Source organism: Loxodonta africana, chromosome 13, assembly GCF_030014295.1.
Source record: "Loxodonta africana isolate mLoxAfr1 chromosome 13, mLoxAfr1.hap2, whole genome shotgun sequence".
Classification (NCBI taxonomy): Eukaryota; Metazoa; Chordata; class Mammalia; order Proboscidea; family Elephantidae; genus Loxodonta; species Loxodonta africana.
In genome coordinates, this window is record NC_087354.1 from 9,891,388 (window position 1) to 9,907,204 (window position 15,817).

The 15,817-nt window shown below is 44.7% G+C and overlaps 1 long non-coding RNA gene across 3 annotated transcripts in view; it reads right to left on the minus strand.

Annotated features, from left to right (window-relative positions):
• LOC111747854 (uncharacterized) overlaps positions 1–15,817 on the minus strand; it is a 94,476-nt gene that overhangs the window by 47,706 nt on the left and 30,953 nt on the right. For 2 of the 3 annotated variants that reach the window (XR_010323744.1, XR_002783802.2), the window contains exon 6: positions 13,826–14,629. The exons of the other annotated variant lie outside the window; for it this stretch is intronic. This is a non-coding gene — a long non-coding RNA (uncharacterized LOC111747854). Of the gene's footprint in view, positions 1–13,825; positions 14,630–15,817 lie in introns of those variants that run through there. 3 annotated transcript variants of the gene reach the window in all.

Sequence of the window (15,817 nt, forward strand, 5' to 3'; positions counted from 1 at the left end):
AGAGCTTTAAAGACCCCAGACACTAGGTAACAAACCAGTAGGTAGAAGAGGAGCACTAAACATGTTGTTAGGCCAATTAACTGGGACGTTCCATGAAACAATGACCCAAGCCAAGGTGTTTTCAATTTTTATATGCATGGGAAAGCTGGACAATGAATAAGGAAGACGGAAGAAGAATTGGCATCTTTGAATTATGGTGTTGGCAAAGAATATTGAATATACCATGGACTGCCAAAAGAACGAACAAATCTGTCTTAGAAGAAGTACAGCCAGAATGCTCCTTAGAAGCAAGGATGGCGAGACAGTGTCTCACATATGTTGGACATGTAATCAGGAGGGATCTGTCCCTGGAGAAGGATATCATGGTTGGTAAAATAGAGGGTCTTCAAAAAAGAAGAAGACCCTCAACGAGATGGATTGACACAGTGGCTGCAACAATGGTCTCAAGCATAACAATAATTTTGAGGATGGTGCAGGACTGGGCAGTGTTTTGCTGTATTGTAAATAGGCTTGGTTTGAGTGGGAACTGACTCAACAGCACATAACAACAGCAACAATGTCTTCAAGCTCCATATATATCGCAGCATGTATCAAGACTCTGTTTTTCTTACTGGCTGAGTAGTATTCCATTGTATATATGTATGTACCACATTTTGCTTATCCATTCATCTGCTGACAGGCATTTAGGTTGTTTCTACCTCTTGGCTATCGTGAATAGTGCTGCAATGAACACAGATGTAAAAGTCTCTGTTTGAGTCTCTACTTTCAAGTCTTTCGAGTATATAGCAAGGAATAGACTTGCTGGGCCATATGGTAGTTCTAGTTTTAGTTTTTGGAGGAACTGCCACACTGTTTTCCACCATGGCTACCATTTTGCATTGCTACCAACTGTGAATAAGGGTTCTAGTTTCCCCATAACGTCTCCAACATTCGTTATTTTCTGTTTTTTTTTTTTTTTTAATCTTAGCTAATCCATGAGCATGGAACATCTTTCCATTTATTTAAGTCTTCTTTAGTCTCTTTCAGCAGTGTTTTATAGTTGTGTCCTGGGTTCTTTAACGTACAATCACAATGGATTTAGCAGTAAGCAGAAGCCAAAAATTTGTTCCTTAACCTGTAGAGTAGGAGCTATTGTAGAAGTCTAAGTGGAAGCCCCTGAATTTTCCCCTCCAATCAAGATGGCAAATCAAAAACAATATTATACCCAGGGGATGGGGAGTGAGGAATATCAAAGAGAAGTGCCACCCTCAACGACTTAAACGTGCTAGGGTGGTGGTCCCCATCATACTCCCATTTAATTCACTACATGGTATGTGGCTATGGATTTGGTGAGTGTCATCTTTTCCACACCCATCAGGAAGATCAGAAGCAGCTTGCGTTCATACCTGCTAGACAAAAATAAACCTTCAGGCTTTTGCCCCATGGCTGTGTTGATTCTCCAGCTCTGTTCTAATATAGCCTGAAGGATGAGAACTGGACTGTGTGAACTTTCTGCAGAGCTGCACATTGATCTCCTGTGTTGATAACATGTTTCTTGGATCTGAAGAGAAGGAATTTGAGAGTAGGAGATAAACTTTACAAAGTTTCAGGGAACTGCCACATTTGTGAAGTTTTTAGGGATCCAGTGGCCTAAGGCAGGCTGGGTTACCCCTCTAAATAAAGGACAAATTACTGTATTTTGTATCTCATACCTCTAAGAAAAAACTACAATGCTTAGTATGTTTCTTTAAGTTTTGGAGGCAGTATGTTCCATGCTTGGGAACTACTCTGACACATCTTCTAGTTGGTACAGAATATTGCTAGTTTGGGCCAGTTTTGAGTGGCTCCCAGAGCAAGAACGGGATGGGTGAGAGGCAGACTGTGGGGGCAGGCAGCTTTGGTGCTTGGGCTAGACAAACCACAAGCAGGTGATCCATACCCCGTGTCATCTACCTCTGTACACTGATACCTCTGTGATCTCTCAGCAAATGCCTCATGGGATTTCCCTGTGACCTAATGACAAAGAAGGAAAAACCCAAGCTTGGTCCATAATGGATCATAGAAAGGTGATGGGTGGTGGATCAGCTCTGTATGTCAGGGCAGGACAACACGGATGGCAACTGCATTGCAGCCTCGCTCAGGGGTGGCTCTGAAAGGCAGCAGTGAGGGGAAATCTTCCTACTGGGCAGAGCATCAGGCAGTGTTCCTGGTCATCCACTGTGTGTGTCCAGGGATGTGCCTGGTATAGGGATATACAGAAATTCGTGAGCAGTGGTGAATGGCTTGGCTGTTTGGTCAGGAGCCTAAAAGTGTAGATTGGAATAACACAAAGAGTTCTGGGGAAAAGTCATATTGATGGCCTTATGGGAGTGGGCTGGAAGGTAAGGATCTTTGTATCCACATGGAGAGGAGTTGAACATCCAGTGGACAAGGTAACTTGGCCAATAGATGTCAGCCCTCCCCTGCCCTTAGCCACCTGAGAGCTTGGACAATGGATTCATGAATAGACTAGTAACCATAGTGGGGCCATGCATGGCCGATCCTGAATTTTGATAGACTCTTTTATCATTATCGTATTAGGGTCAGCCGTAGAAATATAAACATGTACATATATGTATACAAATACATATACAAACACATACAGAGAGAGAGATTGATTTTAAGGACTTATTTGACTATGAGGGGTGACAAGTCCAAAACCTATAGGCAGGAAATGATCAATTTTGTGTGTCAACTTGGCTAGTCGACGGTGCCCAGTCATTTGGTCAAACAATAGTCTAGTTGCTGACATAAAATAATTGTAGTTTTTGTTGTGAATTGCTGTCGAATCATGGAGACCCCACGGGTACTGAACTGCTCTTTAGGGTTTTCAAGGCTTGTGACCTTTTGGAGGCAGATCACCAGGCCTGTTTTCCAAGGCACCTCTGCGTGGGTTTAAATCACCAATCTTTCAGTTAGTAGTTGAGTGCTTAACTGTTTGCAACACACAGGGACTCCTATAAAGTAGTTACTGTGATTAAATCAGTTGGCCTAAAATAAAGCAGATTAGCCTCCATAATGTGGGTGGGCCTCAATCAATCAGTTGAAATCTTTAGGAGAAAAAGGGAGTTTCCCTAGAGTGCCTCCAGACTATAAATAAACATTTGCCGAAAACTCTCTTACTGTTCATGCTTCTCATTGCCTGACCTATGGATTTTGGGATGCAAGCATGCAGGAGTGTCCAGCCTGTCACCTGACCTACAGATCTTGGACTTGCCAGTGCCCCACAATCATGTGAGTCAATTCCCTGAAGTAAAGTTCTCTATATATACTTTTCTCCAGTTGCCACTGAATCAATTCCAATTCACGGCTACCCCATGTGTGTCAGAGTAGAACTGTACTCCATAGGGTTTTCAAGGGTTGCTTTTTCATTTCCGCAATCCTTTTCTGACTTTCTATTGAGTTGTCTAATTCTGAAATTTTACTGTTAATCTTCTGAATTTCTGTATTCTGTCTCTCTATGGTTTCTTGCAGCCTATTAAATTTGTCATTATGCTGTTGAATAACCTTCTTAATTTCCTCAACTGCTTTATCTGTGTGTGCCTTGGTTTGTTCTGCATTTTGCCTCATCTCCTTCCTGATCTCTTGAAGAGTTCTGTATATTAACCTTTTGTATTCTACCTTTGGTAATGCCAGGAATATATCTTCATCTGGAAGATTCCTTGATTCTTTGTTTTTGGAGTTTGTTGAAGCAATCATGGTCTGCTTCTTTATGTGATTTAATATTGTCTGTTGTTTCCGAGCCATCTATAAGTTATTATATTAATTTATTTTGTGTTTGCTTACTGTGTCCTAGCTTCTTGCTTTGTTTTGTTTTGATATGCCCAAATAGGTTGCTTGAGTGAGCTAATTCGATCACTGGCACCTTTGAAGCTCTAGCTTCCTGTCACCAGATGGCTAGAGCTGCTACCAGGTATATGAGCCCAGGAGTCCATTCACTTTTCTTGTATGGATTCAGCTCGGGTGTCCAAGTAGTTGGTCTCCAAGTGTATGGTATAGGCTCTCACCTACAGTCTTAGAGGAGCACAGGTGATTGGAGTAGGCACAGGTATCTGGTTGCAGCAGGGGGTCACGCTCGGAGCAAGGCAGGGGGCTGACAACCATACCCCAAGTGTCTGTGAGGAAAGTGCGTCCCTGTTTCCTAGAGAGCACAGGTGGGTGGGCTCTGCAGCTGGACCATGGGCACCGAAGCCTTTTGGCTGTAAGGACTAGGAGGCAGCACTTATTCTTGGACCCCTGTCGTGGGTAGCTAAGTGGCCTGGGTGGAGCCACCAGTCCTCAGTCCATGATGTGGGTAGGTGAGGTCCCTGCTTAATAGGTAGAGCAGTGTCAAGCATCAAAAACCCACCTCTCCACCACACAGCTGAAACAGTTGAAATCAGACCTCAGGCACATATACCCTTGCACTGAACCAACAAAGGCCTAAGCTGCTGAATGGGTTCACACAGGTCCATGTAGGGGTGAAAGGTATTCAAAGTTCATGGACCACTTGTGTTTGTGCCCAGGTAAAGTGGCCCCTTCTGCCCTGAGTTCCCAGCTTAGGGGAGCCAGCAGACTACTTTTTCCCCATTTTATTAATTTGTTCCTTTTTCAAGGCCAGAAGAATGGCTCAGGGAGCTCAGCTGGACCTATCTCAGGCCCAGGGAAAGAGACCACCACTGAAGCCAGCTCAGGGGCTGCAGCATAGGGAAGAGGGATCAGATAAATGGGAGAGAGTTCTTTCGAAAGAGTTCTTTTGCACGGTAAATTAGATGCAACTGTTAACCTTTGCCGAGAGCACTGTTCTTCGCTAATTCTGGAGGCATGAATAGACTCTGTGCTGCTTACTTGCTCTCTCTCACTGAGGAAACTGTGTCCCAAATGCTACCGCCAGCCCTTGCCCACGTGGTCGCGCTAGGGGATAGGGCCTGCAGGGCACTGGTTCTTGCCAAGTCAGGTCCAGCAACTCCTCACTGCTTCTGAACCATCTCTCCCTCCCCCTTCCACTCAGTCCGATTTCCTAACCTTGCCTTTGACATTCAGGGCTCCTATCTTGTCATGTATATAATTGATTCCCTTGTTTTTTCAGGTCTTTGTTGTAAGAGGGACCACCAGAAGTGTCTGACTACTCTGCCATCTTGGCCCTGCCTCCACAAGGGCTGCTTTTTCAGAAGTAGATCACTAGCCTTTGTCACAAGAGGACTCGAACCTCCAACCTTTCTGTTAGCAGCTGAACACACTGCCACCCAGGAACTCTTTCTCTCTCTCCAGGGTACATGTCTGTATATAGATATACATATACACATATCTATATATGTATCTATCTATAGATATACATCTATCTATCTATCTGTCTGTCCGTCCGTCTATCTATCATCTACCTATCTACCCCCCACCCCCCCACCCCCCACCCATCCATCCACTCACCCATCCAACCATCCATCCATCCATCCATCCATCCATCCATCCATCCATCCATCCATCCATCCATCCATGCATCCATCCATCCATGCATCCATCCATCCATGCATCCATCCATCCATCCATCCATCCATGCATCCATCCATGCATCCATCCATGCATCCATCCATCCATCCATCCATCTATCATCTATCCATCATCTACCTACCTACCTACCCACCTATCTACCTATCTACCTAATCTATCTATCTGTCTGTCTGTCTGCCTATCTAATCTGTCTATCCATTCTGGAGCCCTGGTGGTGTAGTGGTTAAGAACTCAGCTGCTAACCAAAACATCAGCAGTTTGAATCCACCAGCCACTCCTTGGAAACCCTATGGGGCAGCTCTACTCTGTCCTATTGAGTTGCTATGAGTTGGAATTGACTCGATGGCAAAGGGTTTGTTTTGTGTTTTGGTATCTACCTATCTATTAAGACATAGTTCACTGGTTTTGTTTCTCTAGGGAGCGCTGACTGTGATATTATCAATCTTGTATTTGAAATCAGAGGCCAGGGGCAGGTTGGAAACTCTAGCAGGATAGTTATGTTATAGTCTTGAGGCAGAATCCTTCTCCCTGGGAAATCTCAATTTTTATTCTTAAGGCCTTCAACTGATTGAATGAGGCCCACCCACATGGTGAAGGGTAATCAGCCTTACTTAAGGGCAATCACATGTGAATACCTTCATAGAAACATCTAGACTAGTATTTGACCAAACAACTGGATACCATAGCCTAGCCAAGTTGACACACAAAATTAACCATCACAATTACTAAGTGACACTTTTTGTCTCTAATAATACTTTTTGGCCCAAATACCCTTCAGTCTGATATCACTATAATGACATCACTTTCTCTGAATCTGTATACTGTTTTCCAACCTTTCACTCTCAACTGTTGTGTAACCTTGTATTCTAGTAATGTCTCTCGTAAAAACCATGTAGCTGTATTTTTAAAATCTAGTTTGACAATCTTGTCTTTCAACACTTAGACCATGTGTATATAAAATACCTGTTGAGGTACTTGGGTTTTAATCTACCATCTTCGTTTATGCTTTCTATTAGTCTGCCTTTTGTTTCTTTGTTTCACCATCTTTTCTCCCTTGACTTAGAATGCCTTTTATCCCATCTCCATACCCGCACTCCAATCTTTTAATGGCTACCCTAGAGATTACACCATGTATTCTTAATACCTGACGGAAGCTCTGGTGGCACAGTAGTTAAAGCACTTGACTGCTAATCGAAAGGTCAGTGGTTCAAAACCACTGCGGGAGAAAGATGTGGCAGTCTGCTTTTGTAAAGATTTACAGCCTTGGAAAGCCTATGGGGTCGCTACGAGTCAGAATCTATTTGACAGTGGTGGATTTTTATTCTTAATATCTAAAAATCTGAATTCAATCAATATCTTTACTTCACCTGGATATTACAAGGGACTTAGGGCACTTGACTCCATTTAACTTGTACTTGACCTATGTTTTCTGGTTTAGCACTTTCATTTTATTTTATTTCTCTTAACTCCACTATTAATACTGCTTTCTCCACACCTGTCTGGCAATTTGTTATACTGTGGTGGCTTGCATGTTGCTGTGATGCTGGAAGCTATGCCACTAGTATTTCAAATACCAGAAGGTTCACCCATAGTGGACAAGTTTCAGCAGAGCTACCAACTAAGACACACTAGGAAGAAACACCTGGCAATCTATTTCCAAAAATTATCCAGTGAAAACCTATTAATCACACAGAACATTGATACAGGGCTGGAAGATGAGCCTCCTAGTTCAGAAAAAAGGCACTCAAAATACACGGCAGCCACCGTGACAGATTGAACATGAAGTCGGCTCGGGACCGGGCAGCGTTTCCTTCTGTTGGGCCCGGGGTCACCATGAGTTGGAGCCAACTCCAGTGCAACTAACAAAACAGCAATACAATCAACGGTCGCTTTTATTTACTGTTATAAGTACTTTCTTTGTTCTTCATTCCTTCTTCTGACCTTCATCTGAGATCACTTTTCTTCTCCCTGAAATACATCTTTCAGAACTCCCTTCAGTAAGAGTCAGGTGGCAATGACCTCTCTTGGTCTTCGTTTATCTGAAAACATCTTTATTTCACCCTCATTCTCAAAAGATCTTTTCCCTGGGTAGAAAACTCCTCATCGGCTGTTATCGTTCAGCATCTAACACCTGAGTACCCACTTCCCTGTATTCAGTCACCTCTGGTTGAAACACCTGGTGCAGACACCCCTTACAGATGCACAAGCCAGCTGCCCACTTTTGCCCCAAGGGCATTGACCTTCAGGGTGGAAAGTGCCTCCACTCTGCTCCCCACTCAGGCAGCCCCCAGCATTGGCTCTGCCCCTGGAGGCCAAAAGTGGCATTTACCGCTCACCTTTCTCAATGAACGTTTGCCAGGATTTGGCCTGCACCACTCCATTATCTTGTCTGCTGTTTGATGCTTTTAAGAAAACATTCTTTATATTTCTCCCATGTTTTTAGTTGTTTTCAGCAGGAAGGTTTGTCTGAATAAGCTAGCTCACCATGGGCAGATGGAAGTCGAGAGGACATCACTTCGTAATTCAGACTAATTTTCTCTGGCTGTTATCTTAGTCCCTATATCATGATGAACATTTTGGGTGTTACCATATGTGGGCAGTGTTTCTGTGGAATCCTTTTGCCAAGTAAATTTTACATAGCAGTCCAACAAGTAAGTTAAAAAAAAAAAAATTCTTCTGGTTGAAGCAGGGGTGGGGGACCCAGAACCCTCTTTGCACAGCCTGTTCCCCACCCCGGTCAGCCTCAACCTCCTCCTGGAACCCCAAGAGAGTCCCAGGACAGAGTCTGAAAATCACTAGCTGTCATGGATTGAATCATGTCCCCCCCTAAAATGTGTGTGCTAACTCGGTTAGGCCATGATTCCTAGTATTCTGTGTTGTCCTCCATTTTGTGATTGTAATTTCACATTAAAGAGGATTAGGGTGGGATTGTAACACCTTTACCGGGTCACAGCCCTGATCCAATGTAAAGGGAGTTTCCCTGAGGTGTGGCCCGCACCACCTTTTATCTCTCAAGAGATAAAAGGAAAGGGAAGTGAGCAGAGAGTTGGGAGCCTCATACCACCAAGATAGCAGCACTGGGAGCAGAGTACATCCTTTGGACCTGAGGTTCCTGTGCTGAGATGCTCCCAGACCAAGGGAAGACTGATGACAAGGACCTTCCTCCAGAGTCGACAGAGAGAGAAAACCTTCTTCTGGAGCCGACACCCTGAATTTGGACTTGTAACCTACAACGCCATGAAAGAATAAATTTCTCTTTGTTAAAACCATCCACTGTGGTTCTTCTGTTACAGCAGCACTAGATGACGAAGACAGTAGCCTAAAAACATACAAACCAACACAAACTCATCACTGCCCAGCCTCTCGGGAAAACCAAAGGGCAGCGTTGGCTGTGTTCATCCTGCCCATTCAGGGAAAATGGCTCCCGAATCTGAGCAGGGGCCCTCCTGGCTCAGAGAAGCCCTCAGGGCTGTAGGGGTGTAGATGAATTCTTATGCCCTGGCAGGTGCAGGGCACCATGAACAGTTGTGCTGGTTGTGCACTACTCAAAGGCTGCCTGTAAGGAGGCACGTGGGTTCTGAAGCCCAGAGCATACCCTGCGCTCCTGACCAGGTTCCTAGGGTACATGAGGTCCCCAAGAGAAACCTTTACTCCTACTTCACAAAAAGGATCTGTGCAGGCCAACAGTGCAATGTCCGGAATGCCCCACCTGCCTTTCTGAGCTCAGTCCCCACACTCACAGAGCCTCTTTGTGGCCCTTCAGACTTCACTGCAATTCTGGCCCCAGGAAGGCGGACCCGGATGGGGATCCTGAGTGCTCAGTCCTAGAAGAGACCTCCCCATAGAACACCCCCCACGAACTGTTGTCTGATTTATGTACCTTAGCCTCTTAAGCACTGTGGGGTATCAGTTGGCCTCCTGGGCCAGGTTGGATTCCAGCATCTGAGGACTCAGCCGTGGTCCTGAAACTCTGGGAGGCTCCTGGGAGAGGCACCAGCTCTTTTCGACCAAGGTCTCCTGCCCACTCTGGTGTCACCTGGCCCTCGAGAGCTGGCCGGAATTCCAGTCTTGGCTTTCGCTCCACCTGCTCCTCCACTACCCCAGTGACAAAGTTCAGGATGAAAAGGAGCCAATGAAAGAACAGGGTGCCAACAGGGATTAGCGCAACCCCGTGAGCATCTGGGCTGGGGGAGCGGGAGGCCTCGGGGACTGGAAACGCACATTGTTTGGGGGCGTTGCGGATACAGTACAGATTATTTTTAGCAAATTGTTCTGACTTACTGAAAAACCTGAAAGATAGTGTTGATAATCGTCCTTATTTTAGTGCCACAGATGGCCCTACTATAATTAGACGCTTGTTTCTGGGAGATTCTGCTGTTCCTATAAGAAGACACCTTGCCTGCTGCACGAATACATCATTGGAGTTTGTCTTTATTTTTTCATCTGGGACTCAATCTTTTACTCTTTACCCTTAAACATTAACATTTGTGAGAAACAGTAAATTATTCACATGTCTCTCAAGCTAATATTAGCCTGAACATAAATGAGAGGTTCTGCCATCTTTTGTTCTCTGACCCCAGTGAGAAGCAGGAACAAGCCTCCTGACACTCCTCCTGCACCTTCCCCCCTCCTCAGAGGTGATTCCTGGGCCCGAAGCCAAGTCCCCATCAGCCGCTCTTAGCTCACCCTGTACTTTTGTTTCATATTAGTGCTTTCTGTTTGTAATTATGCATTTATTTGTGAGGTCCTTGGACTAATGTCAGAGCCCTGGTGGCAGAGTGGTTAAGAGCTGAGCTTCTAAACAAAAGGTGGGCAGTTCATATCTACTAGTTGTTGCTTGGAAGCCCCTATGGAGCAGTTCTACTCTGTCCTATAGGGTTGTCATGAGTTGGAATCAACTCTACAGCAAGGGGTTTAGACTCATGTAAGCCTCCTTCCCCAGACCATAAGCTCCACAGGAAGGGATTGTGGCTGGTCTGTTTAGGGTCATGTCCCAGGTGCCTAGAACAGGTAGCATCTGTGAAATGCAAGGATGGTGGGAAAGCCACTGCCCAAGGTGGTGTCAGTGCCCAGGGACCCAAAGCCTCACTTCTTTTCACAGTTCACCCACCATGTGCTACATGTCCACAAATCTAATATGAGGCTGTTATAGATTGAATTGTATCCCTTCCCTCCCCCAAAATGTGTCTCAACTTGGCTAGGCCGTGATTCCCAAAGTTGTGTGATTGTCCACCATTTTGTCATCTGATGTGATTTTCCTATGTGTTATGAATCCTACCCCTATGATGTTAATGAGGTGGGATTAGCAGCAGTTATGTTAATAAAACAGGATTCAATCTAAGATTAGGTTGTGTTTTAAGTCAATCTCTTTTGAGATACAGAAGAAAGAAGCAAGCAGAGAGACATGGGGACCTCAGACCAACAAGAAAGTACTGCCAGGAGCAGAATGTGTCCTTTAGACCCAGGGTCCCTGCACTGAGAAGCTCCTAGACCAGAGGAAGATTGATGATAAGGACTTTCCTCCAGAAAAGACAGACAGAGAAAGCCTTCTCCTGGACCTGGCACCCTGAAATCGGACTTCTAGCCTCCTGGACCATGAGAGAATAGATTTCTCCTTGTTAAAGCCATTCACTTGTGGAATTTGAGTTATAGCAGGACTAGATAACTAAGACAGGGGCCTATCTCTGCACTTCAGTGTTCTTAGCCATCAAATTGGATTAATAAGACACGCCCAACTTACAGCAAAAAGATGTCCTGAGACTTGAGTAAGGAGGCATGAATAAAAAAAAATGAATAAGGTAAGACTAAAAAAGTGAAGCTGTTGTGAGCCAGTGATTCTACTATTGAAATTAGGCTGAGAGGTGAGGTAGGGAGAGAACTGAAATTCCACCAAAAGCCTAAGTTTCTTGAGGGCAGCTGTCCCATTCAAAACCCAATCACAACCACAGCCCGCAGCACAGAGTCTACCAGAGAGCAGGCGCTCAGCAGCCTCACTATATCAAGGAGTCGTTACGCCTGTGGGGTCCAGTTTCCAAAGTGACCTCCTGGTATTTGCACCCTTCGTATCCTCCTCCCACCCACTTCATACCAGGGACCAATAGGATGCAGCAGAAGTGATAATATGACACTTCCGAGGTAACATCATAAAAGACACTGCAGCTTCCTTGTTGGTTGTTCCATTCTTTCTCTCTGCCCTCAGATACGTTGCTTTGGGGGAAGCCGTGATGTGCACAGCCACAGGAGATGCCCATGTGGGAGGAGCTGAAGCCTCCTGCCAACAACCACATGAGTGAGCTTGAAAGCAGATCCTCCAGCCCAGTTGCATCTGCAGAGACTACTGCCCTGGCTAACTAACACCTTGACTGCACTTTATGAGAGTCTTTGAGACAGAACAACCAGCTAAGCCACTCCCAGATTTCTGACCCTCAGAAACTGTGTAAGGTAATGCGTGTTAATCATTTTTAGCAGCTAACCAAAAAACCAAACCAAACCATTGAGTCGATTCCAACTCATAGCCACCCTATAGGACAGAGTAGAACTGCTCCAGAGAGTTCCCAAGGAGCACGTGGTAGATTCGAACTGCCAACCTTTTGGTTAGTAGCCATAGCTCTTACCCACTACGCCACCAGAGTTTCCTTTAAGCAGTTAGGTTTGGGATAATTTCTTACCACCCAACTGCATCTCTGCCCCCTGGCTCTGCTGAGTCAAGACCGAGTACTCAGCTCCCTCAAACCCACTTCCAGTCGTCCACCCTCCTTTCTTCTTCCCATGCCTCTGGTCCTCACCCACTGAAGACCAGCCCTCTGCTGGCCATAAACAGGGGCTAGCACAGACCAGAGGGAGCAAATGGCAAGGGACCAGGGGGCGAGATAATCACAGAAACCAGGCAACCTCACAGTTCTGACCCCTGGCCTGAGATGGAAACTTGGCCTCAGTTGGCCCCACATTGGTTCAGCCTCATTTCCTGGGGTGAGGGGAGAGTTTGTGAATCCAATTACATCTCCCAAAAGATATGCTGAAGTCCTAACCCCTGATACTTGGGAATGTGACCTTGTTTGGAAATAGGATCTATAAAACCGTTATCAGTTAACATGAGTTTATACCAGAGTAGTATGGATCCTATCTGAGTGGTGTCTTATAAAAGAGAACAGACACAGAGATAGGGTTAAACAGAGGAAGGATGGCCATGTGATGTCAGGGGCAGTGGCAGCTGCAAGCCAGGGATGCCAGGGAACTCCAAGAGCCACCAGAAACTGGGAAAGAGGCACAGACCAGCTTCTCTCTCAGAGTCCTCTGAAGGAATTAACATGGCGAATAGTCTGATTTGGACTTCTAGCCTCCAGAACTATGAGACAATAAAGTTCTGTTCTTTAAAGCCAACCAGCCTGTGGAACTTTGTTACAGCAGCTCCAGGAGACTAAAACAGGGGAGCTTATCCAGCCTTCTCTAATCTCCACCTTTCTAATCCCACCACTAGGGAGCCAAATTTGTTCTCTCCACACTGTCTAAGGACCTTCCCTGTCTTAGTACTGTCAAGATCCTCCATCACCAGCACCAGTGGCTGGGTTTCTTTTGAGGCCACTTCCCACCAACAAACCCAACTGTTGTAAATTCACAAGACTTCCTGCAGAAGGGGAAAGGGCTCCCAGTGATTTCTCAGGCCTAGGATTTATGCCTCCAGGACACCCACCCAACTGGGACTTTGCAACTGGGTGAGACTCCCATTTGGAAAATACTCAGACTCCCCAGTGCTGCTGACCACTCCCACTCTGGCCCTCACTTTCTGCTCTGCAGCACACTAAGCTACAACAGTGGGCAAGGGGAGAAGCTGCCTTGTCCTTTTCCAATTACTTTTTTTTTTTATTTTAGAAAATTAATTCACGCAGGTAATGAAAATCCAAATAGTGTAGGTTCTCAGTGAAATGCAGCCATTCTCTGCCCATCAGTCTCACCCTATCCACTCTCCAGGGGCACCAGTTTCAATCTTATTTGTCTCTGAACAACTAACGATACAGGCCTGTTTTTTTATTTATTACGGTTTGACATTATTTGTTAACTTTCTATTATAATAGTGGAGGATTTGACACTGGTATTCCACTATGCTCCCACTTTCCCCCTCACCCATTGTTATGGATTGAGTTGTGTCCCTCCAAAAGATATATCGAAGTCCTAACACTTGGTGCCTGTAAACATGATCTTATTTGGAAATAAATAAGGTCTTTGAAGATGCTGTCAGTTAATTTCACATGAGGTCATACTTGAGTAGGATGAATTCTAAGACAATATATGTGGTGTTCTTATAAAAAAAAAAAAAAAGAGAGAGAGAGAACAGACACAGAGAGAGCAAGAGAGAGGAAAGAGCCATGTGAAGATGTGTCTATAAGCCAAGAAACGCCTGGGGCCGCCAGAAGCTGGGCGAGGCAAGAAAGGATCTTCTCCTGGAGTCTTTGGAGAGAGCATGGCTCTGCTGACACCCTGAATTGGACTCCCAGCCTCCAAAACTATGAGACAACCAATTTCTGTTGTTTAAAGCCATCTACTTTGTGGCATTTCATTACAGCAGCCTAGGAAATTAATACATCCATCATCCTAACATATCTTTATATTTTAATTTTTGGTTAAATTAGTAGTGTTTACATTACCATAAATAGGAAATATTGATTACTGTAGAACCAAATAGTTATTATAAATACGTTCCCTTTCTCATGAGTCGGAATCAACTCGACGGCACTGGGTTTGGTTTGGTTTTGGTTTTCTCTTTCTCATAATCTGCTCCCCTCCCCCACTGGGAGTAAATGCCTCCTTTTATTGTTCACTTAGATTTCAATGTTCTTAGGGCTAACTTTTCTCAAATGCTTCCATATTTTTGTCAAACACTTACCAACAATTGCCTCAACTGCTCTAAAAATCAGATAGCTCCCCCTTCGTTGGAGGCCTCCTTCCTGGGGCCTTCTGTCTTCCTGCTCAGGTCTAAAGAGCTGCTGTCTGGGTCCATGGTACAAACTGTTACCTTGGGACTTCTCTTGGCCTCTCTGCTGAGCTAGGTTCCCTGCTTTCCACACCCCAGGTCTTCTTCTGTCTTGGTTTACTTGCTTGTTTTAGTGGAGGACATCATCTCATATCTCTTGAGAAAGGATGCACAGAAAATAAAATTTTAGAGATGTTACATGCCTAGGAATACTTTTATTCTACCTCACACTTGAATGATAAATTGGCTGGATATAGAGATTTAGTTCAAAAATAATTTTCCATCAAAATTTAGAAGGCATTGTTCCATTGTCTTCTGTCTTTCAGTGCTGCTGTTGTAAAGTCTAATGTCATTCTAATCCTTAAAACATTGTATGTGTTGCTCCCTCTCACTCTTAGTTTGTAAGATTTTCTCTTTATCTCTGGTAGTTTCAAATTTCATAGCGATATGTGGTGTGGAATTTTAAAAACCTGTTATGCTGGCACTTGACAAGCTCTTTCCATTTGGAGGCTCCCATCCTTCAGCTGGAAATTTTCTTGTTATTCCTTTGAAAATGTCTTCCCCTTTTTCTCTGTTCTTTCCTTTCATCAGTCCAATTAATTAGACGTTGGGTCATTTGGCCCTCTAATTGTCTTTTCTCTCTGTCAATCTCTTTGTCTTTTTGTTCTGTTTTCTAGAGATTTCCTTGACTCTACCTTCTATTGCAGCTATTAGATTTCTTCTTTCTTGTGCTTTGATTATGTCTTTCTGATAGCATACTGACCTTGCTTCTTGGATGCAATATTATCTCTCATCTTCCTGAGAACATTAATGATAGGAGCTTAGTTTTAAGCTTATCTTCTGATCCCTTCTCTCTGATTCCTCTGAGTACCTTTTTTTCTGTTGTTTGTTTTGCTTCATGTTGGCACCTTCACTCATATGCACGTTCTGTGATCCTTGGCAAGCTGTTCATATCCAAGAGTGCTGCACTAACAAGCTCTTTGAAGACTTGTTATGTGTGTGCAGGCAGAGAGAGGCAGGCTTTAGACTGGTGAGTGAGGCAGATTTCTTTGTAGGATGGCCCTATATGTAAGCATTTTTAGGTCTCTTCTCTAGGGAGTAGAGCAGGGGAGGGATTGTGGATGTCTCTTCATTCAGTGTGAAGTCTTTCTTCTTATACCCCACAAAAATGGTGTGGGGGTGGTGTCTAACCTCCTCTAACTTGAGCAGGGGGAAGGAGAATCAAGATCAACAGCCCCAGGGCTGATTCCCATGAGGCAGAGGTCAGATATGCCTCCTCTCTCAGCAACCTTTACCAATTCTGACATCAACGGTCCCCCCCGATGGTACTCTCTACTTCTCTGC